Below are 27,337 nucleotides of genomic sequence, written 5' to 3'. Positions count from 1 at the left end.
CCAAAATTAAATCTAGAATTGGCTTCCTATTTCGCAACAAAACATCCTTCACTCATGCTGCCAAACATACCCTCGTAAAACTGACTATCCTACCGATCCTTGACTTCTGCGATGTCATTTACAAAATCGCCTACAACACTCTACTCAGCAAATTGGATGCAGTCTATCACAGTGCCATCTGTTTTGTCACCAAAGCCCCATATACTACCCACCACTGCGACCTGCATGTTCTTGTTGGCTGGCTCTCGCTTCATATTCGTTTTTTCTATTGTGTTATTGATCGTACGTTTGTTTAATCCATGTGTAACTCTGTGTTGTTGTTTGTGTCACACTGCTTTGCTTAATCTTGACCAGGTCGCAGTTGTAAATGAGAACTTGTTCTCAACTGGCCTACCTGGTTAAATATTTTTTTTTTAAAAAGGTCACAATCCTGGCCTCACTGACAGGCCACCGGCTCTAACACTGGTCAATAATCAACAGCAACGATCCTGCCTCTGGTCTGATCAATGCTCTTTATGAATCATATCAAATGAATTGGAATTGATTCCAGTTTTATGACTTTAGAGCTTTAGTTAGAGACTGTGCAGTGGTCCATTAGGGTATGAGTCCACATTTGATAGATGTAGTAACGCTGGGATCTAATGACTGTCATTGACACACACGCCGTGTGTGTGTGTCTGTGTGTTCAGAAGTAGTAAATCTATCCTTTGCAGAAGGGGTATTATTGCTTCAAGGCAAACAACACTGAACCATGTATGAGAGCACCAGCAGTGTGATACCACAAGACCTTTAAACAGGTTAACATTCACAAGGCCGTGGGGCCAAATGAATTACCAGGAAGAGTACTCAGAGCTTGCGCTGATCAGCTGGCAAGCGTCTTCACTGATATTTTTAGCCTCTTCCTGTCCCTGTCTGTAATACCTACACGTTTCAAGCAGACCAACATAATCCCTGTGCAAAAGAACGGCAAGGTAACCTGTCTAAATTACTTTCACATTGTTGCACTCACATCTGTAGCTATGAAATTTGAAAGGCTGGTCATCGCTCACATTAATACTACATCTCAGACACCCTGGACCCACTCTAATTCGTTATACCGCCCCAACAGATCCACTGATGACTTTACTGACGGGCCACCCGCAGGTAGTGAGAGTAGGCAACAAGGGGCCCCCTCAGGGGTGTGTGCTTAGTCCGTTCCTGTACTCCCTGTTCACCCACAACTGCTCGGCCGTGCATGACTCCAACACCATCATTAAGTTTGCTGATAACATGACAGTGATAGGCCTGATCACAGATGACAATGAGGCAGCCTAGAGAGAGGAGGTCAGTGACCTGGCAGTATGGTGTCAGGACAACAACCTTTCCCTCAACATCAGCAAGACAAAGGAACTGATCGTGGACTACAGGAAACCGAGGGCCGATCACGCCCCCATTCACATTGATGGGGCTGTAGTAGAGCGGGTCTAGAGCTTCAAGTTCCTTGGTGTCCAATCTCGAAGGGCCTATCATGGTCCAAACACACTAACACAGCCATGAAGAGGGCACGACAAGTGCTCTTTCCCCTCAGGAGGCTGAAAAGATTTGGCATGGGCCATCAGATCCTCAAAAAGTTATACAGCTGCACCATTGAGAGCATCTTCACTGGCTGCATCCCCGCTTAGTATGGCAGCTGCTTGGCATCTGACCGCTAGGCGCTACAGAGGGAGGTGCGTACGGCCCAGTACATCACTGGGGCCAAGCTCCCTGCCATCCAGGACCTCTATACCAGGCGGTGTCAGAGGAAGGCCCTAAAAATTGTCAAAGACTCCAGCCACCCAAGTCATAGACTGTTCTCCTTCCTACCGCACGGCAAGCGGTACCGATGCACCACGTCTGGAACCAACAGGACCCTGAACAGCTTCTAACCCCAAGCCATAAGACTGCTAAATAGTTAACCAAATAGCTACCTGGACTGTGTAGATTGACCCCCCTTTGCACAAACTATGTTATATCATAACATACGCTATTGCTACTGCTTATTATCTATCCTGTTGCCTAGTCACTTTATCCCTACTTATATGTACATCTCTACCTCAATTACCCCGTACCCCTCCGTGCACATCGACTTTGTACCGAAACCATGTGTATATAGCCAAGTTATCGTTACTCATACAATTATTCCCCGCATTATTATCTTTTTTTGTATTTTTTCAGATTTTTCTCTCTGCATTGTTGGGAAGCAAGCATTTCTCGATGCAATCTCAACCACACTGCACACTGCCCTAACCCATCTGGACAAGAGGAATACCTATCTGAGAATGCTGTTCATCGACTACAGCTCAGCATTTAACACCATAGTACCCTCCAAACTCGTCATCAAGCTTGAGACCCTGGGTCTCGACCCCGCCCTGTGCAACTGGGTACTGGACTTCCTGACGGGCCGCCCCCACAACGGTGCGTTCTGAGCCCTCTCCTGTACTCCCTGTTCACCCACGACCGCGTGGCCACGCACGCCTCCAACTCAATCATCAAGTTTGCGGACGACACAACAGTGGTAGGCTTGATTACCAACAACAACGAGACGGCCTACAGGGAGGAGGTGAGGGCCCTCGGAGTGTGGTGTCAGGAAAATAACCTCACAATCAACGTCAACAAAACTAAGGAGATGATTGTGGACTTCAGGAAACAGCAGAGGAAACACCCCCCTATCCACATCGATGGAACAGTAGTGGAGAGGGTAGTAAGTTTTAAGTTCCTTGGCGTACACATCACAGACAAACTGAATTGGTCCACCCACACAGACAGCATCGTGAAGAAGGCGCAGCAGCGCCTCTTCAACCTCAGGAGGCTGAAGAAATTCGGCTTGTCACCAAAAGCACTCAAACTTCTGCAGATGCACAATCGAGAGCATCCTGTCGGGCTGTATCACCGCCTGGTACGGCAACTGCTCCGCCCACAACCGTAAGGCTCTCCAGAGGGTAGTGAGGTCTGCACAACGCATCACCGGGGGCAAACTACCTGCCCTCCAGGACACCTACACCACCCGATGTCACAGGAAGGCCATAAAGATCATCAAGGACAACAACCACCCGAGCCACTGCCTGTTCACCCCGCTATCATCCAGAAGGCGAGGTCAGTACAGGTGCATCAAAGCTGGGACCGAGAGACTGAAAAACAGCTTCTATCTCAAGGCCATCAGACTGTTAAACAGCCACCACTAACATTGAGTGGCTGCTGCCAACACACTGACTCAACTCCAGCCACTTTAATAATGGGAATTGATGGGAATTGATGTAAAATATATCACTAGTCACTTTAAACAATGCTACTTAATATAATGTTTACATACCCTACATTATTTATCTCATATGTATACGTATATACTGTACTCGATACCATCTACTGCATCTTTCCTATGCCGCTCTGTACCATCACTCATTCATATATCTTTATGTACATATTCTTTATCCCTTTACACTTGTGTGTATAAGGTAGTAGTTTTGGAATTGTTAGCTAGATTACTCGTTGGTTATTACTGCATTGTCGGTACTAGAAGCACAAGCATTTCGCTACACTCGCATTAACTTCTGCTAACCATGTGTATGTGACAAATAAAATGTGATTTGATTTGATTTGATTTCACTGTTAGTCTACACCTGTTGTCTACGAAGCATTGATTGGATGAAGGCATCCTTTGGTTAAAGGGTATTGGGTTGTTTGTTTGAAAAATAGTGGCTTGTCTACACCACGCCTGCTGTTCCCATAGTGACAGCTCTGACGTAGATCGCTTTGTTTTTCAAAAAGATTCAAAACCTCAAAATAAAACATAAAAGACATTAGGGTGCAAATGCAAGTGGACGGGCAGCTTGAGGTTGCCTGGGAAACCTCTCACAAAAGAGACGGGGGGGGGGGGAGTGGTTATTGCTCTGTCTAGTGAGTAATTATCTGTGGTAGTGAACAGGAAATGAAAAAAAAATACTTGTCTAAGAAAAGAACAGCCACAATGGACAACACGGCGGGGTTTCCATGGCAGGGAGTATGTTGTTTTCGAGGTGAATGTGGCCCACCCTACTTTAATGGGCTGCTGAATTGTGTGCCTGCATGGGAGGCTTGTTTTCAACATGTAGCACTTTATAAAGTTGACACAATCAGAAGAAGCAGCACTGTATAATCCAAATCAATTCAGCTGTTGTTTTCCTACCTGCTGAGATGTGTCTGTGGAGAGAATATGCTGTCCCTCCCACATCCCACACACTGCTCATTCTTCTCTCTTCATCTATCACAAGCCTCAAGGGTAGATATGAAAAGTGGGTTTCTGTTTGTTTGGAAAGGCTGGAAGTTGGGAATCATGGCAAAACAACTATTCCGAGCTTAATTACATATGGGACACAATAATATTGTCACATCGCTAATGAATCTTTTCTATGTCTTAGAATATCTCAATATCTTATTGGCAGATTCCTGCTCCAGTAGCAATATGAAGTTTGCTCAAATCTTGACTAAAGCTTGACTTGAATATGTTTTTGATGTTGGCAAGTTTAAATTGATGGAACTATGATACAGACATAACTTAATTGACGTATCCACATGCGTGAACCATTACAAATGATATAAAAGTAATGTGTAAAAGCCACCCAGAGGATTTGAGCTGACCTGCTCTTAATTCTTTCTGGGCCAACTGAGAATTCAACTGCATATGATTTCCTTTTGGTGCCATTCTCACTCAATGATACAAATATGCAAGCAGCTGAGAGATTTTGTAATGAGCCAGCTATTGGAGTCTAACAACTTGAATTCATTATATAATCAAGGACTCAAAGTAGGTTGGGGATTGGAATTTATTAGAGCCCCTATCATAATGCAAGCTTTACTTCTCTACTCCCTACTATCTACTAAAGCCCATGCCTCCCACAGGATATAAATGACTATGTTTCACTCCTTTATACTTTGTGTAGCTATGTACAGTACCTGGGAGAGAGTGAGGAATTCTCTGGGCTATTATTAGAGATCCCTGTCCAAAGGCAGGCAAAGTAAATGAAGCAAATGGAAGTGGAGTATGATAAACACAAAGGAAGCAGCTGCTCACTGAAATTCTCTTTCAGTGCTGCCTCTTGACCTCACTGAAAAGCATGGATAGATTTCACAGGTTATGATATTTTGTGCTTTGATCATGTGAGCGTGAGGCAGCCAGATAAGAGTGTTGACTAGCTGACTTGTGAGTGGCAGCATTGTATTGTTGTTGTGAGTCACATCGAAGGCTATGAATCTACACTTCTAGCAAGTTCTAGGAATCCCTTTGAGTGCAATTTAGGATGTGCATTGCGCTCTTCTGAAAATGTTCTCCTCTGACGATGTTCTTCTGAAAATGTTCTCCTCTGACAATGTTCTTCTGAAAAGTTCTCCGCTGACAATGTTCTTCTGAAAATGTTCTCTGCTGACAATGTTCTTTTGAAAATGTTTTTTCTCTGCTGACGATGTTCTTCTGAAAATGTTCTCCGCTGACAATGTTCTTCTGAAAATGTTCTCTGCTGACGATGTTCTTCTGAAAATGTTCTCCGCTGACAATGTTCTTCTGAAAATGTTCTCTGCTGACGATGTTCTTCTGAAAATGTTCTCCGCTGACAATGTTCTTCTGAAAATGTTCTCTGCTGATGATGTTCTTCTGAAAATGTTCTTCTGAAAATGTTTTCCGCTGACAATGTTCTTCTGAAAATGTTCTTCTGAAAATGTTCTTCTAGGAAGAAATTGAGCTTTTAGGGGAGATTGATATCAAGTAATTCATCTCAGTCCGTATGTTTATTAAATTCAGTTACAGTATTTATAGTTTGGGCAAGTAGTTGTAGTCAACTGCAAAAGCAGGACTTTGTCTATGGGTACCCAGAAAAATGTCCTCCAGAGAGATGTCCTATCCCTGTATGTAGACTTTGATAGGCACAGACGAGGAAGTATAGTATCTCCCAGACACAACCAGTCTATGTTTGCTTTGATTCTCTCTGACAATTAATGTATTTTGGCCTGCCTCCACCACATCATCCTCTGACCCTAGCCTCTAAATATACTCCTATCCCATGGACAAATAGCCTGATAGGAATGTTTTGAATATGGAATCCAACGTCACAGAGACAGAAATGAATGCAACATTGATTAAAATTGAAATCGTCCCTCAACGTCTAGTTAATCTTAGTTATTCCCCAAATAGTTTATTGCATCAACATTCTTGAGTCACATAGACCAACATGATGTTATGAGAATGGCTTAGTGTGGGTAATGCTAGTCTACAACATCTTTTGATGCTCAGTGAAAACTTTAATTTGAATGATACATAATTCTAACAAGATATTCATACCTCAAATTCCTCTTGGTCTCAAGTCCCTAACAGGCCTAAAAAGGGTACTACACCCTGTTATCAGAGGTCTATGTATAGGAGTGTTGGTTTTGGCACAGCAGATAACCCAGACACATAGCCATCACAATAGATAGTCCCAGACAGCTCAGACTACCACCAGGTCACAGAGGTCACTGGGAGAGCAAAGGTCACACACATGCCTCACAAACACTGCATCTGGGACTCACTCTTACTCTGACAGAAGGTAATATCCACTTTCTATCACTTTACTCTGGGTTCCAAACACTAATGGCATTTTGGCAGGAGATTTATATGGACTGTTAGAAAACCAAAGCGGAAAGGAGACCTCTTCCAGCCAGAGCCCGTTTTCCAGAGAGATTGTTAAAGTGAAGTGTTGGGTGACTGGGCCTTTACTGAGGAGTCACACCTCATTACTGAGCGTGTCTGTTTGTCCTCTTAATGACCTGAAACACAGCTAGCTTACCTTCTAAGTCAGGGTGAGGTGATGGAACTTTACACAAACAATAAAAGTTATGTACTGTGATGAAGCACACCATTATGGCATGCTCTATGTGTCTCTTCATTTTTTTTTTGTACACATACCGGCTCTTAGATATTGGCTGAATTCCACTGTGATGACTTTCTGCAGGATTTCACACAATGCTTTTCCAACAAGTATGGATGATAACAGTGGTGAAGATGGCTCATTATAATACAATATCTGTTCCAGATATCAAAATGAGTCATAAATAACATATCTTATAATGAATCACATTCTCTTGATCCTTATCCAAACACACAACTACAGTCATGACTACAGCGGAAATATGACGTTCTGTTTTATGTACACTAGTCGTCTCAGTCTGTCATTTTGTGCAGTTTTTCCGTGAATATCATTTGATTATCAAAAGCAGCTGCCAGGCACATCAGTGGATCTGGATCACAAAGGGACAGAAACCTACTCTCTCACAGACACTCCTCTTTTATCTGTGGCTCCTGCTGTCCCTGTACCATCCTGTCTGTCAGTGAGTGTTCTCTTTTAAACCACATGGTCTGGTGTAAAGGGAGAGAGAAGAGAACATTGTCAACGAACTAAAGAACACAATTAGGGGGAAGTCCTGAATATGCCTCATGCATTCAAATCTAATCTGGAGAAAAAAAACAGCGTTGGTAAAAAGATTATGTTACACACTGAACATCAACAAACAGATAATGAGAAAATAATGTCCCTCTGAGCATGGATTACAAAATCATGGATGATGATTTTATTCACTCGCTCATGCTTTTTCAGTCCTTTGTTTAAACCTAATCACTGTGGATAATACTACTTGTGTTCTGTGTGATCTTGACTTAGACATCAGTCCCTTTTCTTCAATAGATAATGGCATTCTTGGGAGAGAGCTGAAACCTTTGATGGTGAGAGTGGAGGTGAAGTCACTTCTTCTCTTCGATCATCTGGCTGTTCCACTTCTTGTGAACAGACACCAGTATTTAGTATTTTTTTGTATATATTAGGATCCCCATTAGCTGCTGCCAAGGTAGCAGCCACTCTTCCCGTGGTCCAAAAAGGACTAAGACAATATTGCATCACAACAAAAACCCAACAACAGCCTACATCAGTTGTCACCAACCTTTTCTGAGTCGATCACTTTCTGAGTCAAAATGCAAGCCGAATACAACAGGTGTAGCTTACAGTGAAATGCTTAATAATTAACCAACAATGCAGTTTTAAGAAAATACCCCCCCCCCCAAAAAAAGTAAGAGATAAGACCCCTCACATAAAAAAAATAAAAAAACATGACTTAAAAAAATAATAATATGTAACATTAACCAATTAAAAACAGTTCTGTAGCAATGAGGTTCAGGCTATAGGCCCAATACATTATCACTGCATATTGGCTACGCTTGAATTGACCTGCCAATGTTGTTCTTCTCAGACCATTTAGAAATTATATTTCAACATTTTAGGTACATGATCACACTGGTAATAGATTATTTGTTGTATTACTTGTGCCGCAAAGCTGAGTAAGCATAAACATTTGCCGATTTTCTTTACTGGACTGATGGCCTGAATCTGATGGTCAGTCTGAGGGGAGGGAGGGAGCAGGGGTGAGGCTGCCCCTCACCCGGCTCACCGTCCCTCCTCTCTCCCTCTTCCTAGAAAAGGGGACACAGTCTTCCAGCTGATGGCGAAACATAAGTCGCACTGTATAACTTCTGCCTCATGCAACAATTCATATTGTTACTCCTATGACCAGAGAAAGGGAAATATTTCTCAATATGAAAAAAAGATACAAGCCGCAAATAATAACAGGGACAGATCTAAATTGACTGGGGAAGGGGTGTTCCAAAATAGGGGAGGGTTGCCAAACCTTTCTTTGTACTTTGGGGAGGGTTGTGTATTTTTGGGGGGGGCACAGGGGAGGGTAGTACGTTTTTTCCCTGGTTTACATTTCTTCTGCTTGTATTTTCCCAATAAACAATGGCTTGTCTTACTTTTGATATTACCCTAATAAAGTTTAGAAATGTTTGTAAAGGTTTGGTATGGTGTGGCTATTATTAAGCTTTAGCTAAATCAGGCCGATGAAATGAAAAGCACTGCGCCCCGGCGCTCTAACTGACTACAACATTTGAACTTAAAGTGAGGGAAACTATTTCAAGCATACCAGAGATACTTCTATAATCTAACGATATAATGCTTATCTTTAGAAAAATTATTTGGATAGAAAATGTATGAATTACCCTCATTCTGTACATCTATACGTGTATAGCAGACGCAGTAGCTGACATAAAGAAATACATGTTGGTGTCGTAGCATGACACCTGCATATCTCTATATCTCTGGGGTTAGGCCTAAGCTTCTCTTCCTTTATATGCAGTACATTCGGAAAGGATTCAGACCCTTTGACTTTTTCCACATTTTATTAAGTTATAGCCTTATTCTCAAATTGATTCAATTGTATTTTGTCCTCATCAATCTACACACAATACCCGATAATGACAAACAAAAGCAGGTTTTTAGACATTTTTGCAGGAGGAAGAGGAAACAGCCTAGTGAGGCCGCTACCTGCTTCATAATATTGACTTGAGTTCAAGAGAGAATATGTGGATGTCTGTCTGCTCAGCCTGGTCTAGTATATGAAATCCAACACACTCAAATTAGTATTGTATGTTATGTTTGGTATGGTTACATAAGAAAGAAGGTTACTTCAGGATAAAATGAAAGGAGGGTGGTTGATCGGGGTGGATGGGTATATCGCAAACATCTAGCAATCCAAAGGTTGTGTGTTCAAATTTCATCACGGACAACTTTAGAATTTTAGCTAATTAGCAACTTTGCTACTACATACTACTCTTTACCTACTTTGCATGTTAGCTAACACTTCCCCTAACCATAACGTTAGCCCATTAACCTAAGTCCTAACCTTAACCCTAACCTTAACCCTTAGCCTAGCTAGCCACCCTGCCAAAGTTAGCAACAACAAATTGGAATTCGTAACATACATATTTAAAATTTGTAACATATTGTAAGAATTGCAATTAGTAGCATATCATCCTAATTATAATTCAATTCCATACCAAACGTAGCATATCATGCTGATTTGAGTGTCCTGGATTTTCATTTACTATGTTACGTTTACCCCTGAGTCCAGGTTGGTCTGCTGAGATTGTTGGTCTCTGCCACTCTGATTTATGTCACTCTACTCATACCTGGTCCTGTTTGATGCAGTATATATAGCTCGGTCCCTGACAAGAAAGGTGCAATGGATGTTGTTGGAACAAAACCAAACCCAGATGGCAACCAAGGTGCAATACATGGAAAATAGTGTATGTGCCATATGCAGTGCATACGGAAAGTATTCAGACCCCTTACTTTTTCCTTTGTTACATTATAGTCTTATTCTAAAATGGATGAAATTGTTTCCCCCCCACATCATACTACACACAATACCCCATAATGACAAAACAGGTTTTTATACATTTTTTGGAAATAAAAATAAATAAATAAATAAATACAATATAAAATGTATGTAAGTATTCAGACCCTTTACTCAGCACTTTGGTGAAGCACCCTTGGCAGCAATTACAGCCTCAAGTCTTGTTGGGTATGATGCTACAAGGTTGGCACAACTGTATTTGAGGAGTTTCTTCTCTGAAGACCCTCTCAAGCTCTACCTTGTTGGATGAGGAGCATCGCTGCATTTTCAGGTTTCTCCAGAGATGTTCAATCGGGTTCAAGTCCGGGCTTTGGCTGGGCCACTCAAGAAAATTCAGAGACTTGTCCCGAAGCCACTCCTGCGTCTTTTGGCAAACTCCAAGCAAGCTGTCAGGTGTGGGACTTTATATAGACAGGTGTATTCCTTTCCAAATCATGTCCAATCAGTTGAATTTAACACAGGTGGACTCCAATCAAGTTGTATAAACATCTCAAGGATGATCAATGGAAACAGGATACACCTGAGCTCAATTTCGAGTCTCATAGCAAAGGGTCTGAATACTAATGTAAATAAGGTGTTTCTGTTTTTTTTAATCCATTTTTGAATGAGACTGTAATGTAACAAAATGTGGAAAAAGTCAAGGAGTCTTTCCAAATGCACTGTATACACTACATGACCAAAGGTATGTGGACACCTGCACGTCTTATTCCAAAATCATGGGCATTAATATGGAGTTGATCTCCCCTTTGTTGTTACAACTACCTTCACTCTTCTGGGAAGGCTTTTCACTAGATGTTGGTGCTGCTGGGACTTGCTTCCATTCAGCCACAAGAGCATCAGCGAGGTCGGGCACTGATGTTGGGCGGTTAGGCCTGGCTCTCAATCGGCCAGTCAAGTTCTTCCACACCGATCTTGACAAACCCTTTCTGTATGAACGTTGCTTTGTGCAGGGGGGCATTGTCATGCTGAAACAGGAACTGACCTTCCCCAAACTGTTGCCACAAAGTTAGAAGCACAGAATTGTCTAGAATGTAATTGTACGCTATAGCGCTAAGATTTCCCTTCACTGGAACTAAGGGGCCCCAGACCATTATTCCTCCTCCACCAAACTTTACAGTTGGCACTATGCATTGAGGCAGGAAGCGTGTTCCTGGCATCTGCCAAAACCAGATTATTCCGTCGGACTGCCAGATGGTGAGGCGTGATTCATCATTCCAGAAAACAAGTTTCCACTGCTCCAGAGCCCCATGGTGGTGAGCGTTACACTACTCCAGCCAACACTTGGCATTACGCATGTTGATCTTAGGCTTGTGTGTGGCTGCTCGGTCATGGAAACCCTGTTTGAAAGCTCCCGATGAAGAGTGCTGATTTTGCTTCCAGAGGCAGTTTGGAACTCGGTAGTGAGTGTTGCAACCACTCTGCAGGCCTGTTCTGTGAGCTTGTGTGGCCTACCACTTCAGTATAAACGGATGTGGCTGAAATAGCCAAATCCACTAATTTGAAGGGGTGTCCACATAACTTTGTATATACAGTATATACTGTACCTGTAAAAGGTTTAGACACGCCTACTCATTCAAGGGTTTTTCTTTATTTTTACTAAAAAAGTGTGAAACAAATCAAAGCCACCCTTTGCCTTGATGACAGTTTTGCACACTCTTGAAGAGGACCACAATGGAAATAAGTCCCAGACTTTATTGTGTGTTATGATTTTATTCATGTGCATGTATGGCTTTTAAGTTTTATGTGTGCTTGTTGTTTTTTAATGGTCGAATTAATAAACTAAACTAAACTTGGCATTCTCTCAACCAGCTTCACCTGGAATGCCTTTCCAACAGTCTTGAAGGAGTTCCCACATAGGCTGTGCATTTGTTGGCTGTTTTTCCTTTACTTTGCGGTCCAACTCATCTCAAACCATCTCAATTGGGTTGAGGGCAGGTGATTGTGGAGGCCAGGTCATCTGCTGCAGCACTCCATCACAATCCTTCTTGGTCAGATAGCCTTTACACAATCTGGAAGTGTGTTGGGTCATTGTCCTGTTGAAAAACAAATGATAATCCCAACCCAGATGGGATGGCGTATCGCTGCAGAATGCTTTGGTAGCCATGCTGGTTAAGCGTGCCCTAAATTCTAAATTAATCACTGACAGTGTCACCAGCATAGCACCCCCACACCATCACACTTCATCTGCCATGCTTCAAAGTGGGAACCACACATGCTGAGATCATCTGTTCACCTACTCTGCATCTCACAAAGGTCAGTCGGAACCCAAATTCTCAAATTTGGACTCAGCAGACCAAAGACAGATTTTCATCGGTCTAATGTCCATTGCTCGTGTTTCTTGGCCCAAGCAAGTATTTTCTTCTTATTGGTGTCCTTTAGTAGTGGTCTCTTTTCAGCAATTCGACCATGAAGGTCTGATTCACGCAGTCTCCTCTGAACAGTTGATGTTGACATGTGTCTGTTACTTGAACTCTGTGAAGCATTTATTTGGGCTGCAATTTCTGAGGCTGGTAACTCTAATGAATTTATCCTCTGCAGCAGAGGTGACCTGGGTCTTCCTTTCCTGTGGCGGTCCTCAAGAGAGCCAGTTTCATCATAGCGCTTGATGGTTTTTGCGACTGCACTTGAAGAAACTTTCAAAGTTCACTTTGATTATGCCTGCACATCACGGTTCACCAGCAACCCCAAACATCTAAAGAATAAGCCCTTAGCCAAACAGGCTTGTAAGAATTGTACTTAAACGCTCCCCTCATACTCATCTGGAGGTTGAGCATTTCTTTTTATCTCTCTGTATCTATGATGTGTCTGTATCTGTGTAATTGTATGTATTTATTATTTTAGAAAAAAGGGACCACAATGGAAACAAGTACCCAACTCTATTGTGCAGCCCCGGTCACTTAAAATGTTTTTGTGTATATCCTGTATTTATTTATTTTTTACTGACAAATAAAATCGATTGATCAATCCAAACTGTGCAGCGGCCAATTGATGACTGGAAAGAGACATCTGTTACAAAACACAAAAAAGTTGAATAACATCCGGAGATTGTCAAGCCAAGTCTTTGATACTGGGTAAGCCTACAACGTAGAGAGGGGTGTATTTTCTTTTTATTGAGATTGACATAGACTATTTATTGTGGTGTTGAAAACCCAAACCATGATATTGAAGTGCTCGAAGTCGGCATGCTTTGTCTATTGGTTGTGTGGTGCATAGACACAGAAACCTGTTGGTGGAACATTTGTTGCATATATTTTATATAATTATAAATATGGCATCATAATGTTGAAAATGTAATTTCCCTCTAGCTGATCATTGTCTGCAGCCAGCTCTGATTGTAGTGTAATGAAACAGGCAGGGAGACTGAGCTCGTCTGTGGTGGTTGGTGAACCCTCAACCTTCTGGCTCATAGCCCTGCGTGGCATCGACTGTGCCACAAAAGTGGCCAAGTCAATATCCATGTTTATAAACACAGGGTCGCTACAGTTGTTATTGTTATATGTGGTCGTAAACATTATGTTGAGATAATTCTACGAGGGGGAGGGTGCTCCATTTATTTTACAGTACAAGGGGACGGGGTTGCATTTTTCTTATGACATCTTGAGTGAGACCAGGAGTTCTGCCTTCAGACACATGAAATGGTTGAAAATGGGAACACGTTGCCTTCCTGGCACTCGGGCTGCTGAATCAAGTGCACCTACCGTCAACAGAGCGAAACAAACACAAAAAATTGGAACGCAAGGCTTTATCATTGGATTTCTTTTTTTAAACATAAATCTTTGGTGATACACTAGGAATGTACAATTTAAAATCTACAATAGAACAATATTCCAATGTGTGTGTGTGTCAATGTGTTTGGCTCTTCACAGTCTACGTTGTGCTATGAAGTGTTTTATCTGGGGGGGGGGGGGTTATCCGATTTTACTGCTCGCCTGAGTTACTTGATGTGGAATACTTATTTTCCATCATAATTTGCAAATAAATTCATTAAAAATCCTACAATGTGATTTTCTGGATTTTTTTTCTAATTTTGTCTGTCATAGTTGAAGTGTGCCTATGATGAAAATGACAGGCATCTCTCGTCTTTTTAAGTGGGAGAACTTGCACAATTGGTGGCTGACTAAATACTTTTTTGCCCCACTGTATGTGTAGTTTGGATCAAGACATTTTTCCAATGGTAGGAGCATGATCAGTGGCATGCTGATTCAATGCCAATCACAGACTAATTGCTCTCTCGGTCTGATAGTGTTATTATGCAGAGGCTTCAATAGTACTAATATTAGCACAGTTTTTATGTGCCATCTAGCAAAGTACAGCCATTATTGTAATGGAAATATTGTTTATCAATAGGTCAATACTTCCATAGCCAGGTAGTATATATAGCATTTCAAATTGATGTGATGTTTCCCCACATTTATGCTGACCCAAAGATGCACTTCTATACACAGAGTGACAGCACACAAGCACACAGCACATTCGTATTCAAAACAGCCAGTGGGTGAAAATGTCTCTGAATTTCAACATCATGTTCTTTATTTTTTTATTCCTGATTTTAAATTCAGGTTTAGATACACAACACTAGAGAGAGAATGCCCTTCTGTCGGTTGACTTATCCCAAAAAACACCATCCAATAATAATGTTAATGTGAATACTGCTGGAATGACATTGTTGTAAAGGGTGAGTACAAACAAAACAACACTTTTGAAAATTCGGTATATTGAAAGAAGTGTTGTTTTATTGGGAGTAAACAACAACAGAGAACAGCTTCCAATGTGCTTTGTTTTATCCATTGAGCAGAAACAGTTGTGCAGTAAACAGGGGGCATAAAGCTTCATGTAGTCCTATCAGACATTACATTTGACAGTGTAACAGCTGGCATAGTGCCTCTGCCGTCTAATGATTACAGCTTTTGTATATGGGGCCCTGTGGGGCCTCAACCCCAGCAGATACATACAATACAGCTGATGAGCGATCAGATGAGATGAGAGTATATTCCACATGAACTCCTGTTAGGCTCCTGCTAGAGATATTAATCTGTTGAGTGGAATTGGATAAGGGGGAGCATCAAAAGCAAAGCCAGAGTCTTATCAAGGAACCAACCGGCTGCTGACTGTATGAAACTGAGGCTGTCTGCCTGCCTCTGTCAGTCAGAGTGAAAGAGAGAGAGACTCAGCCCAGAGATGGGGAACTCCATATGAACTCAATGCAGAAATAGATAACTTTATAACTAGATAAGGCTGATGAATATTCAGTATATTAAGGACCATGATGAGTTCAATGAGTTTGGAAACAGACATCTGCATGTACTAACCATTTAAAGCCGTTGTGCATTCCTAGAATTAGTGGTGACTTGAGGAACCCTGGAGTTCCTAGTCAATGGTTCAAATTTGCACCTTTGGTTAGTTGAGGGGTTCTTGGAGGTTTAATGGTTTAATGTAGCAACAGGTTCCTGGAGGAAACCTGGAGTGGATGTGTGGCTTAGTAGGGGGTGTGGCTTTAAGATAGATATTTTTTGGCTAGATTAAATGTTATTCCTGTTCTGTTCTGTTTTATTGTTTTATTAGGTTGAACACTGACAGTTTTGTACCTTCAATGAGGCTAACAAAGGTGTATAAACCCCTTCAAGAGCCTATGCAAATCCCAAAGTTTAAATAGTTACCACTTTATTCAAGTATGTAATCAGCAAAGTGAATATTAAATATTGCAGTGTACAAACTTAAAACGATGAACAGGAATGACATTTACGCTAAAGGGTGACCAAAAACGAACTCTCTGAAAAGCTTCCGATATGACAATTTAATAGGGCTATATCAACACAGACAGGTTATCAACACAGATAGGTTAGCAACACAAACAGGTTATCAACACCACAGGTTTACCACAACATAAACACAGATAGCACGACATCTATAAAGAAACCATCGAGATAATTCGCTAAGAAAAGACAGGGAACGACTTAAAACCAACAACATGCACTCTTAGAAGTGCTGGAATCTGGGTACTACCTCCTAAACTTGGGGAAGGGTTAAAGAGTTGGGCCAGTAGCCGAAACGTTGCTAGATCGAATCCCTGAGCTGACAAGTTAAAAATCTGTCGTTCTGCCCCTGAACAAGGCAGATAACGAACAAGACTCTTGATTAATGAGAACATTCTTGGCAAATGCTTTCGCTTTCGTCCGTCTTGCGCCGGTCCAAGAATTTCACCTCTAGCGGCACAATACGAATTTGTTATTAACTGACTTGTCTAGTTATATTGAGTGCTTAGGGTTAGAGGGTCTACATCTTTGTCCAATGCAGCTGTATTGATCCTCTGGGAAGAATATATTTGGTTGAGCTTTCATAGCGTCCGTTGAGTTTTTACTCTGAAAATCAGAACCTAACAGAAGTAAAGGTGCCTGGAAGAACCTTTTGGGCTAATCTTCCTGGGGTACAGCAAAATGAATTAAGGAAGTTTATACAATTTTAAAACATTACAATACATTCACAACAGGCAGAGGTGAGGCCCCTCGACAGGCCTACTACAAATCACAAGGCCACCACAGTTTTATCTGCAGAAGAGATACAAAATCCTTGTGTACATGTGATTGTATAGTGCAGATGCAACTCTTTTAAATGTGAGTCTGAGCAGAAACACCATTGTGTGTGTGTGTGTGTGTGTGTGTGTGTGTGTGTGTGTATGCATGTGTCTGTGGCTATGTTTGTGTTTCTTCACTGTCCCGCTGTTCCATAAGGTGTATTTTTATCTGTTTTTTAAATCAAATTTTACTGCTTGCATCAGTTACTTGATGTGGAATAGAGTTCCATGTAGTCATGGTACTGTGCGCCTCCCATAGTATGTTCTGGATTGCGTTTTGAGCGCAATATTTTGTCACAAAAAGATGCTCGACTATGTGATATAATTGACAGCTTTGGAAAGGTGCTTCAAAACACTCTGATTTGTCGTTTCCAAAACTGCAAAGATATTATCTGTGAAGTGCTTTTCTGTGTGACAGAACTGATGCTAAACTTGCAGCAGGCGGGAAACCAAGATGAAATTTAAAACCAAACACTCTGTGGGAAATGAGCAGAATTTTTGAGGCTCTGTTTTCCATTGTCTCCTGATTATATGGCTGTCAATGCTGACCAGAATGAGCCTAACCCTTTCTGTCGTGGAAAGCTCACCACCAAACCTCCAAATGGAGTTTTGACCCCAAGATGTCTGCAGCATTGTGACGTGTTTGTATTCATATCATTGGAAGATTGGCCATACCTGTGTGAACAAGAGACTGCTGAACACCTCCACTCAACATTTACCAGGTGTCCGCCCGGTGTCCTTTCCTTAAACAAAGTGTTGTTTTTGATTAATAGATTTTTGCACTTTATTTTTTTGTCTAAATTGGTGCGTAATCTTCAGCTGCAGGCATTTTCCCATGGGATTCAGAGGGGAAAGCACACTTCCACGAATGATATATCATCGAAGAGATATGTGAAAAACACCTTGAGGATTTGATTCTAAACAACTGATTTGCCATGTTTCAGTCGATATTATGGAGTTAATTTGGAAAAAAGTTTGACAGAGCCATAAGAAAATATTGCTTTTTTATGACTGATATTTGTTAGGTTTTTTGGTAGCCAAACGTGATGTACCAAACGTCCATTTGACTTTGCGATTTCTCATCTATACAAAGAATATTTTTGGACAAACTGAACATTTGCTATCTAACTGAGAAGTCTCCTCATTGAAAACATGCCCCGGGGCCTACTACAGTTCTTCAAAGGTAAATTCTTTTATTTGAATGCTTTTCTGTTTTTGTGAAAATGTTGCCTGCTGAATGCTAATGCTAAATGCAAATTTTACTGCGCTAGCTATCAATAGCTATCAATACTGTTACACAAATGCTTGTTTTGCTATTGTTGAGAAGCATATTTTAGAAAATCTGAGATGACAGTGTTGTTAACAAAAGGCTAAGCTTGAGAGCTAGCATATTGATTTCATTTCATTTGCGATTTTCATGAATAGTTAACGTTGTGTTATGCTAATGAGCTTCAGCTGCAGGATAGATTTACACAGTCCTGGATACAGGATTTTTTCATGTTTAGCTAAACGTGACTGCAGAAAACGGAGCGATTTGTCCTAAACAAATAATCTTTCAGGAAAAACTGAACATTTGCTATCTAACTGAGAGTCTCCTCATTGAAAACATCCGAAGTTCTTCAAAGGTAAATTATTTTTTTGAATGCTTTTCTGTTTTTTGTGAAAATGTTGCCTGCTGAATGCTAATGCTAAATGCTACGCTAGCTATCAATAGCTATCAATACTGTTACACAAATGCTTGTTTTGCTATTGTTGAGAAGCATATTTTAGAAAATCTGAGATGACAGTGTTGTTAACAAAAGGCTAAGCTTGAGAGCTAGCATATTGATTTCATTTCATTTGCGATTTTCATGAATAGTTAACGTTGTGTTATGCTAATGAGCTTGCGGATAGATTTACACAGTCCTGGATACAGGTTTTTTTCGTAGCTAAACGTGACGCAGAAAACGGAGCGATTTGTCCTAAACAAATAATCTTTCAGGAAAAACTGAACATTTGCTATCTAACTGAGAGTCTCCTCATTGAAAACATCCGAAGTTCTTCAAAGGTCAATTATTTTTTTTGAATGCTTTTCTGTTTTTTGTGAAAATGTTGCCTGCTGAATGCTAACGCTAAATGCTACGCTAAATGCTACGCTAGCTATCAATACTGTTACACAAATGCTTGTTTTGCTATGGTTGAGAAGCATATTTTGAAAATCTGAGATGACAGTGTTGTTAACAAAAGGCGAAGTTTAAGAGCTATCATATTGATTTCATTTCATTTGCGATTTTCATGAATAGTTAACGTTGCGTTACGGTAATGAGCTTGAGGAAAATTTGAAAATTTGAAGCTTCTGATAGGCTAATTGACATAATTTGAGTCAATTGGAGGTGTACCTGTGGATGTATTTCAATACCTGCCTTCAAACTCAGTGCCTCTTTGCTTGACATCATGGGAATTTCAAAAGAAATCAGCCATGACCTCAGGAAAAAAATTGTAGACCTCCACAAGTCTGGTTCATGATTGGGAGCAATTTCCAAATGCCTGAAGGTACCACGTTCGACTGTACAAACAATAGTACGCAAGTATAAACACCATGGGACCACGTAGCCATCATACTGCTCAGGAAGGAGATGTGTTCTGTCTCCTAGAGAGGAAGGTACTTTGGTGTGAAAAGTGCAAATCAATCCCAGAACAACAGCAAATTCCCATGTGAAGATGCTGGAGTAAACAGGTACAAAAGTATCTATATCCACAGTAAAATGAGTCCTATATCGACATTACCTGAAAGGCCGCTCAGCAAAGAAGAAGCCACAGCTCCAAAACCGCCATGAAAAAGCCAGACTACAGTTTGCGATTGCACATGGGGACAAAGATCATTTTGCATTTTGGAGAAATGCCGAAGAACACTATCCCAACCGTGAAGTATGGGGGTGGCAGCATCATGTTGTGGGGGTGCATTACTGCTGGAGGGACTGGTGCACTTCACAAATAGATGGCAACATGAGGTAGGAAAATGTGGATATATTGAAGCAACATCTCAATCAGTCAGGAAGTTAAAGCTTGGTTGCAAATGGGTCTTCCAAATGGACAATAACCCCAAGCATACAGTGCCTTGCGAAAGTATTCGGCCCCCTTGAACTTTGCGACCTTTTGCCACATTTCAGGCTTCAAACATAAAGATATAAAACTGTATTTTTTTGTGAAGAATCAACAACAAGTGGGACACAATCATGAAGTGGAACGACATTTATTGGATATTTCAAACTTTTTTAACAAATCAAAAACTGAAAAATTGGGCGTGCAAAATTATTCAGCCCCTTTACTTTCAGTGCAGCAAACTCTCTCTAGAAGTTCAGTGAGGATCTCTGAATGATTCAATGTTGACCTAAATGACTAATGATGATAAATACAATCCACCTGTGTGTAATCAAGTCTCCGTATAAATGCACCTGCACTGTGATAGTCTCAGAGGTCCGTTAAAAGCGCAGAGAGCATCATGAAGAACAAGGAACACACCAGGCAGGTCCGAGATACTGTTGTGAAGAAGTTTAAAGTCGGATTTGGATACAAAAAGATTTCCCAAGCTTTAAACATCCCAAGGAGCACTGTGCAAGCGATAATATTGAAATGGAAGGAGTATCAGACCACTGCAAATCTACCAAGACCTGGCCGTCCCTCTAAACTTTCAGCTCATACAAGGAGAAGACTGATCAGAGATGCAGCCAAGAGGCCCATGATCACTCTGGATGAACTGCAGAGATCTACAGCTGAGGTGGGAGACTCTGTCCATAGGACAACAATCAGTCGTATATTGCACAAATCTGGCCTTTATGGAAGAGTGGCAAGAAGAAAGCCATTTCTTAAAGATATCCATAAAAAGTGTCGTTTAAAGTTTGTCACAAGCCACCTGGGAGACACACCAAACATGTGGAAGAAGGTGCTCTGGTCAGATGAAACCAAAATTGAACTTTTTGGCAACAATGCAAAACGTTATGTTTGGCGTAAAAGCAACACAGCTCATCACCCTGAACACACCATCCCCACTGTCAAACATGGTGGTGGCATTATCATGGTTTGGGCCTGCTTTTCTTCAGCAGGGACAGGGAAGATGGTTAAAATTGATGGGAAGATGGATGGAGCCAAATACAGGACCATTCTGGAAGAAAACCTGATGGAGTCTGCAAAAGACCTGAGACTGGGACGGAGATTTGTCTTTCAACAAGACAATGATCCAAAACATAAAGCAAAATCTACAATGGAATGGTAGATTTAAAAAAAAAAAACATATCCAGGTGTTAGAATGGTCAAGTCAAAGTCCAGACCTGAATCCAATCGAGAATCTGTGGAAAGATCTGAAAACTGCTGTTCACAAATGCTCTCCATCCAACCTCACTGAGCTCGAGCTGTTTTGCAAGGAGGAATGGGAAAAAATTCAGTCTCTCGATGTGCAAAACTGATAGAGACATACCCCAAGCGACTTACAGCTGTAATCGCAGCAAAAGGTGGCGCTACAAAGTATTAACTTAAGGGGGCTGAATAATTTTGTACGCCCAATTTTTCAGTTTTTGATTTGTTAAAAAAGTTTGAAATATCCAATAAATGTCGTTCCACTTCATGATTGTGTCCCACTTGTTATTGATTCTTCACAAAAAAATACAGTTTTATATCTTTATGTTTGAAGCCTGAAATGTGGCAAAAGGTCGCAAAGTTCAAGGGGGCCGAATACTTTCGCAAGGCACTGTACTTCCAAAGTTGTGGTAAAATGGCTTAAGGACAACAAAGTCAAGGTATTGGAGTGGCCATCACAAAGCCCATACAAACACTTGTGGGCAGAAGTGAAAAAGCGTGTGCGAGCAAGGAGGCCTACAAACCTTTTCAGTTATACCAGTTCTGTCAGGAGGAATGGGCCAAAATTCACCAAACTTATTGTGGGAAGCATGTGGAAGGCTATCCGAAACGTTTTACCCAAGTTAAACAATTTAAAGGCAATGCTACCAAATACTAATTGAGTGTATGTAAACTTCTGACCCACTGGAAATGTGATGAAAGAAATAAAAGCTGAAATAAATAATTCTCTCTACTGTTATTCTGACATTTCACATTCTTAAAATAAAGTGGTGATCCTAACTGACTTAAGACAGGGAATTTTTACTAGGATTAAATGTCAGGAATTGTGAAAAACTGAGTTTAAATGTATTTGGCTAAGTTGTATGTAATCTTCTGACTTCAACTGTACATAAACAACATAGGAATCACTACAAAACGTATTATATGACCTCTTATACACTATATTAGAACCAGACTTTGGAACTTTGCTTTTCCTAGATATGGCTACTATATTGTGATCACTATATCTGATGGATCTGGATACTGTTTTCAAGCTAATTTCTGCAGCGTTAGTAAAGGTGTGATCAGTACAAGGTGATGATTTCTTTCCTGTGCTGTTTTAACTACCCTGGTAGGTTGACTGATAACCTGAACCAGGTTGCAAGCACTACTTACAGTTTGAAGCTTTTTCTTGAGTGGGCAGCTTGATGAAAGCCAGTCAGCATTTAAATCACCCAGAAAATATACCTCTTTGTTGATTTCACATACATTATCAAGCATTTTACATGTTATCTAGATACTGACTGTTAGAACTTGGTGGTCTATAGCAGCTTCCCACCAGAATGGGCTTTAGGTGAGGGAAATGAACCTGTAGCCATATTACTTCAACAGTATTTAACATGAGATCCTCACTAATCTTTACAGGAATGTGGTTCTGAATATAAACAGCAACACCTCCACCATTGGCATTTCTATCTTTTCTGTAAATGTTATAACCTTGTATTGCTACCACTGTATCATAAAATGTATTACCTAAGTGAGTTTCAGAGAGAGAATATGAATGTCATCTGTTACTAGCAAATTATTGATTTCATGACCGTTGTTTCATATATTAATGTGGGCTATTTTGAGCACTTTTCTACTGAGATGCTTACTTATTTGTATTGCTTTACTGGGAAGCTTAGCAGAAGTAGACATGCTCATGTTATTTATGTTAGTGCAGGGTGAGCTGCACACAGTGGACAGTATACATCTGGTTCAAAGGCACATGATTACTGCATAATAGTTGTAGGATCAGCAGAGGCATTCAGGACAGTTAGAGGGACATAAATTAGGTTATTTACATTGTGTCTACCATCGCCTCTGGTGTAATGTACATTTGTTGAAGCATTATGCCAACACTGCGTCACAATAGAAGGGATTAGCTGAGCTGGGCTTGAGTCATTGATAAGCCAATTTCTCAACGCAGCCTTATAATGCTGTGAAAGGATCCAGGAACCCAAATGATTTGAGTGGATCCCATCCTCCTTATGAAGTGTGTTTTGTTTCCAAAAAGTATCGAAATGATCAACAAAAGTTACACCCATTGAGCTGCAACAATCAAGCCAGTTGTAAAGAGAAAAAATCCTGCTAAAGCGTTCAATGCCACGATTCAGAGAGGGCACAGGGCGAGATATGATGGGTCTTTTGTTAGTGTCTAGCAGAGAGTCAATCAGCTCTTTAAAATCCAGTTTCAACTGTTCAGAGCTGCCCTTCATAACAATATTAAAACCCACATGGACAATGATAGAATCAATTTCCATGTCCTGTCATAGTACATTTGGGAGCAGCTTTGTAATATAATTTACTCAAGCTCCGGGGTAGGACATTGTTTTTCTCCAGGAACGGTCACATTTCTTACCATGGAGCTGCCCAAAATCACGGCTGGTGAGAATGTCAAGGAAATCCGCCCACTCTCATGCTTCATAGGATTTGGAGAACCCTTTATGGATGGGTGAGAGGCAGGATAACTTGAGCCCATTGCTCCCGGCACCTGGTGAAGGCCTCTGACAGATGGAAAAGCCCCGCTTGATCCAGAGCAGGGACGATGTTGACTTAGAAATCGTAGTAGTAGGCACTGCAGACACAGGCACCCTCCGCGACAAAGGTGCAGACAGATCAGGCTCCAGGGCGGCGAAACTATTTGTTGTTTGTATCCAGTGTAGACTGCTTCATGGGAGGCCGCTGTGTTCCTTTGTTTACGCTATCAGATGGGGGAGCTCCGGGCAACACCGGCCAGTCGGATAACGACAAATGACAAGGCGGAGATGCATCCAACAAGAACGAACGCCGTCCAGGCAATAATTACACTCTGCATTTTCCCCAGTTTCTTAAGTAGGCTGGCGACCTGCATGATCAAGGAAGCCACCTCTAGCCTATAATCCTCGGCAAGTAAACAATTGCCGCATTGGAACTCCGAGTGATCCAGTTTGTCCCTGAACAAAGCGTAGTAGATACAGCTTCTACAGTGCTGGAACCGTTCATTTATTTCTCCAGACAAAGAGGGCTCCATTGCAAAACTCATCTAGTACCAACATCGTTAGCTTGATGCCTAGCAGCTTAGCGTCTCAGTCAAGCAGGCTTCAACCTTTCTGTTAAGCGGGATTCCGGGACAAGAAATAGCGGTCCAAGCTGTTAAAAGCTAACCGCTCCACGGAATTCACTATTCGGTATTTGTATTTAATGATTAGCGGTTTTGTTTTAATAATAAAAAAATAACACACCGTGTGTTTTCCAGCGTACAATGTTCAGCTGCGCACTCCGTTGACGTATGAATGACTGCCGGAAACGTCTTGACTGCCGTTAAGTATGCAATGATAAACATGACAAGAGGAACTGATGATGATTCCATTCATTCCATTCCAGCCATTACAACGAGCCCGTCCTCCTATAGCTCGTCCCACCAGCCTCCTCTGGGCTGAATACCCCCTCAGATAATGTCCTCAGGCTGTCCTCTTACAGGGCCCTGCAGAACAGAACAGTGTGTGTCTGACACAGTGACAAGGTCACATACGGTACCTTAGTTGTGGAGATAATGGCTAATGGTCAGAATTGGTTTAGTCACATGGAGATGACTGCCATTAGCAGTCCAAAACATATGTATGTACGCACACATGGTGGGAAAGGTGTGCTGACAATAAGAGAGAATAAACTATGTACACTAGGAGTCTAGAATGACTGTGCTGTTGCACCTCTACCATGTGTTCACACTAAGAAATACTGTCCCGTGTTCCAACTTGAGTGTGTGTGATCCTGTATATCCTCTCCCTTGTTAAAATGAAATGAGTACATTCATAATAACATAGACCTGTTAATTGACTCCCTTTCCATATGTCAGAGAACAGTGTTCCCAGAGAAGGACCCACAGGCGAGCTGCAGTGTAAAGCCACTCTGCAAGCATGCATAAAATGCATTCCTCAAATGCATTGTTGTGAGAGAGAATATGCTACATGCTCTCAGTGCCCTGCCTGAATCCTTTCCTACTTTGCAGTCATTCGAAGTGAAGGCTCAGCACTGTGTGTTGATGTGCATTAGCTCTAATGGACTCATTACCTTAAAACACTCTAAAGCGACACAGTGTCACCCACATATGCAGACGCTGGCACACATGCATACACACGCAGACCCACACAAGATGCCTCTGGACACTTTTAATAACTCCAACAAAAATTGGCAACGGAAGCCCATAAGCATTTTAAGTCCTTTCGCCACACACGAGTGTGAATTCTAATCATTAGTCAGTGAGAAGACGGCTTTATGTGATGTACAAATGGATTCTCCCTCTCCTCTCTAAATCCTCTCATGTGCCTCCAAGCTCCCCCACGCGCCTGTTTCCAAGTTACCTACCAACAGCCACTGCCAATCGGCCTTAATTGCCTCACATTTAAAGGGGGAGCTAAGAGACACAGAGCTAGCTAGCCGCCCTCGCGTCTCTTACACTGAGCTTACTCTGCTGCCATGGAAGAGAAAACACTCCACCTGGATGTCAGAGAACGAGAGAGAAACAGAGAGCACACCGTGTACCCAACCCAGAGTGAAACTTCACTCCTCCCAACAAAATAGGCAGGCATCCCTGAATGATGTGAAACCAGTGTATTGTTTGGCTTCATAGCTGTATCGAACAAAGCCATGCAAGTTACGCCTCTGTCTGTGTCCTCCTGCAGGACGATGAAAAGGACAATGTAAGGATGTAAATATAAACTTTCAAATGCCTTGCTAAGGTCCACAAAAACAAGTCCATACAGAGCAAAAAGAGAGAAAGAAAGAGGGAACTCCTAGTGATTAAGACCAGCGTTCTCTACTCACCCTTGTTGAGCCTGTAAAGGAGGGGGGGTCTCCTGTTTCTCCGTGCAGTCAATTACTCCCCTGTTGCTTCTTGTGCACTCTTCCTTTGTTGCAGCTTAACACAAACGCATCCTCATCCCAATGAATTGATCTAAATCAATAGCTCTCGAGGGAGAGAGAAGGGAAGGAAACGCAGAAGAAGAAAAGAGCACTCTCCCCAAGTCCTCTGCACTGTATCCAAGCGGTTAGAGCTCAGCGAGAGTGTGAGTGAGAGAGAGAAGGAGAGAGCTAGAGAGTTGAAGTGAGTGAGGGAGTGAGAGAGAGAGAGGAGAGAGCCAGAGAGTTGAAGCGAGTGAGGGAGTGAGAGAGAGAGAGGAGAGAGCCAGAGAGTTGAAGCGAGTGAAGGAGTGAGAGAGAGAGAGGAGAGAGCCAGAGAGTTGAAGCGAGTGAGGGAGTGAGAGAGAGAGAGGAGAGAGCCAGAGAGTTGAAGCGAGTGAGGGAGTGAGAGAGAGGAGAGAGCCAGAGAGTTGAAGCGAGTGAGGGAATGAGGGAGAGAAGGAGAGAGCCAGAGAGTTGAAGCGAGTGAGGGAGTGAGAGAGAGAAGGAGAGAGCCAGAGAGTTGAAGCGAGTGAGGGAGTGAGAGAGGAGGGTAGCTAGTGTGTATGCACTAGAGTGTGCACTAGAGTAGAGCAGAAGCCACAGGATCAGCTGCTGTTACATGCACTAGAGTAGAGCAGAAGCCACAGGATCAGCTGCTGTTACACGAACAAGGGATTCTCTGCTCTTCCTGCTCTCCGGGGGAAAGACTTCTGCTCAGTAACTTTGCTGAAGATCCCTTTGTGTGAATATGACCTTCTCCTTCTCTTTCTCCTTAACATCTCTCTCTACTCCTCCTTCTCCTCCATCCTCCCTCAGTTAATTTGCATCCCAGAGAGTTATAATCTAATCTCCGCCCCTATCACCACCCTCACTGTCTGTCCAGGGGTCATTGCATGGACATGGACATGCACATGGAAATATAGTATTTAAATGTGAGTATTTATTGGGATCTGAGAATTGAATCATGCAAACGTGCTATCACACGCGTGTAAGTACATGCGCACACACACACGCATGCACACACATGTACACAAGCACACATAAAACACAAAAGAAAGTGATGGATCTCTGCAGTCCTCAACTTGAAAGGACCTTGCTGTGTGAGTAACTAGGCAAAGGACAGGGTCAGTGTAAATAGCACTCTGTCATTTCTCCTACAGGTCTGTGATTCATGATGTGACGCATGTGCTCTGTAACAGTATAGGGGCGTTAAGTGCTTCTCTCCCCAGGAGAGTTACTACTGTCCAGGCTGTATCCCATCCGCCCGTT

The 27,337-nt window shown here is 41.9% G+C and overlaps 1 protein-coding gene across 1 annotated transcript in view; it reads right to left on the bottom strand.

Moving 5' to 3' along the window:
- shisal1b (shisa like 1b) overlaps positions 1 to 26,804 on the bottom strand; it is a 65,266-nt gene extending 38,462 nt beyond the window's left edge. The window contains exon 1 of the mRNA XM_029668356.2: positions 25,991 to 26,804. The gene's annotated coding sequence lies outside the window, so the exon portion shown is untranslated. The remainder of the gene's footprint in view (positions 1 to 25,990) is intronic.
- Positions 26,805 to 27,337: the final 533 nt, after the last annotated feature.

Source organism: Oncorhynchus nerka, linkage group LG9a (assembly GCF_034236695.1).
Source record: "Oncorhynchus nerka isolate Pitt River linkage group LG9a, Oner_Uvic_2.0, whole genome shotgun sequence".
NCBI classification, from domain to species: Eukaryota; Metazoa; Chordata; class Actinopteri; order Salmoniformes; family Salmonidae; genus Oncorhynchus; species Oncorhynchus nerka.
The sequence above is the reverse complement of the archived record's forward strand: the minus strand, read 5'-3'. Positions and strand labels throughout refer to the sequence as shown.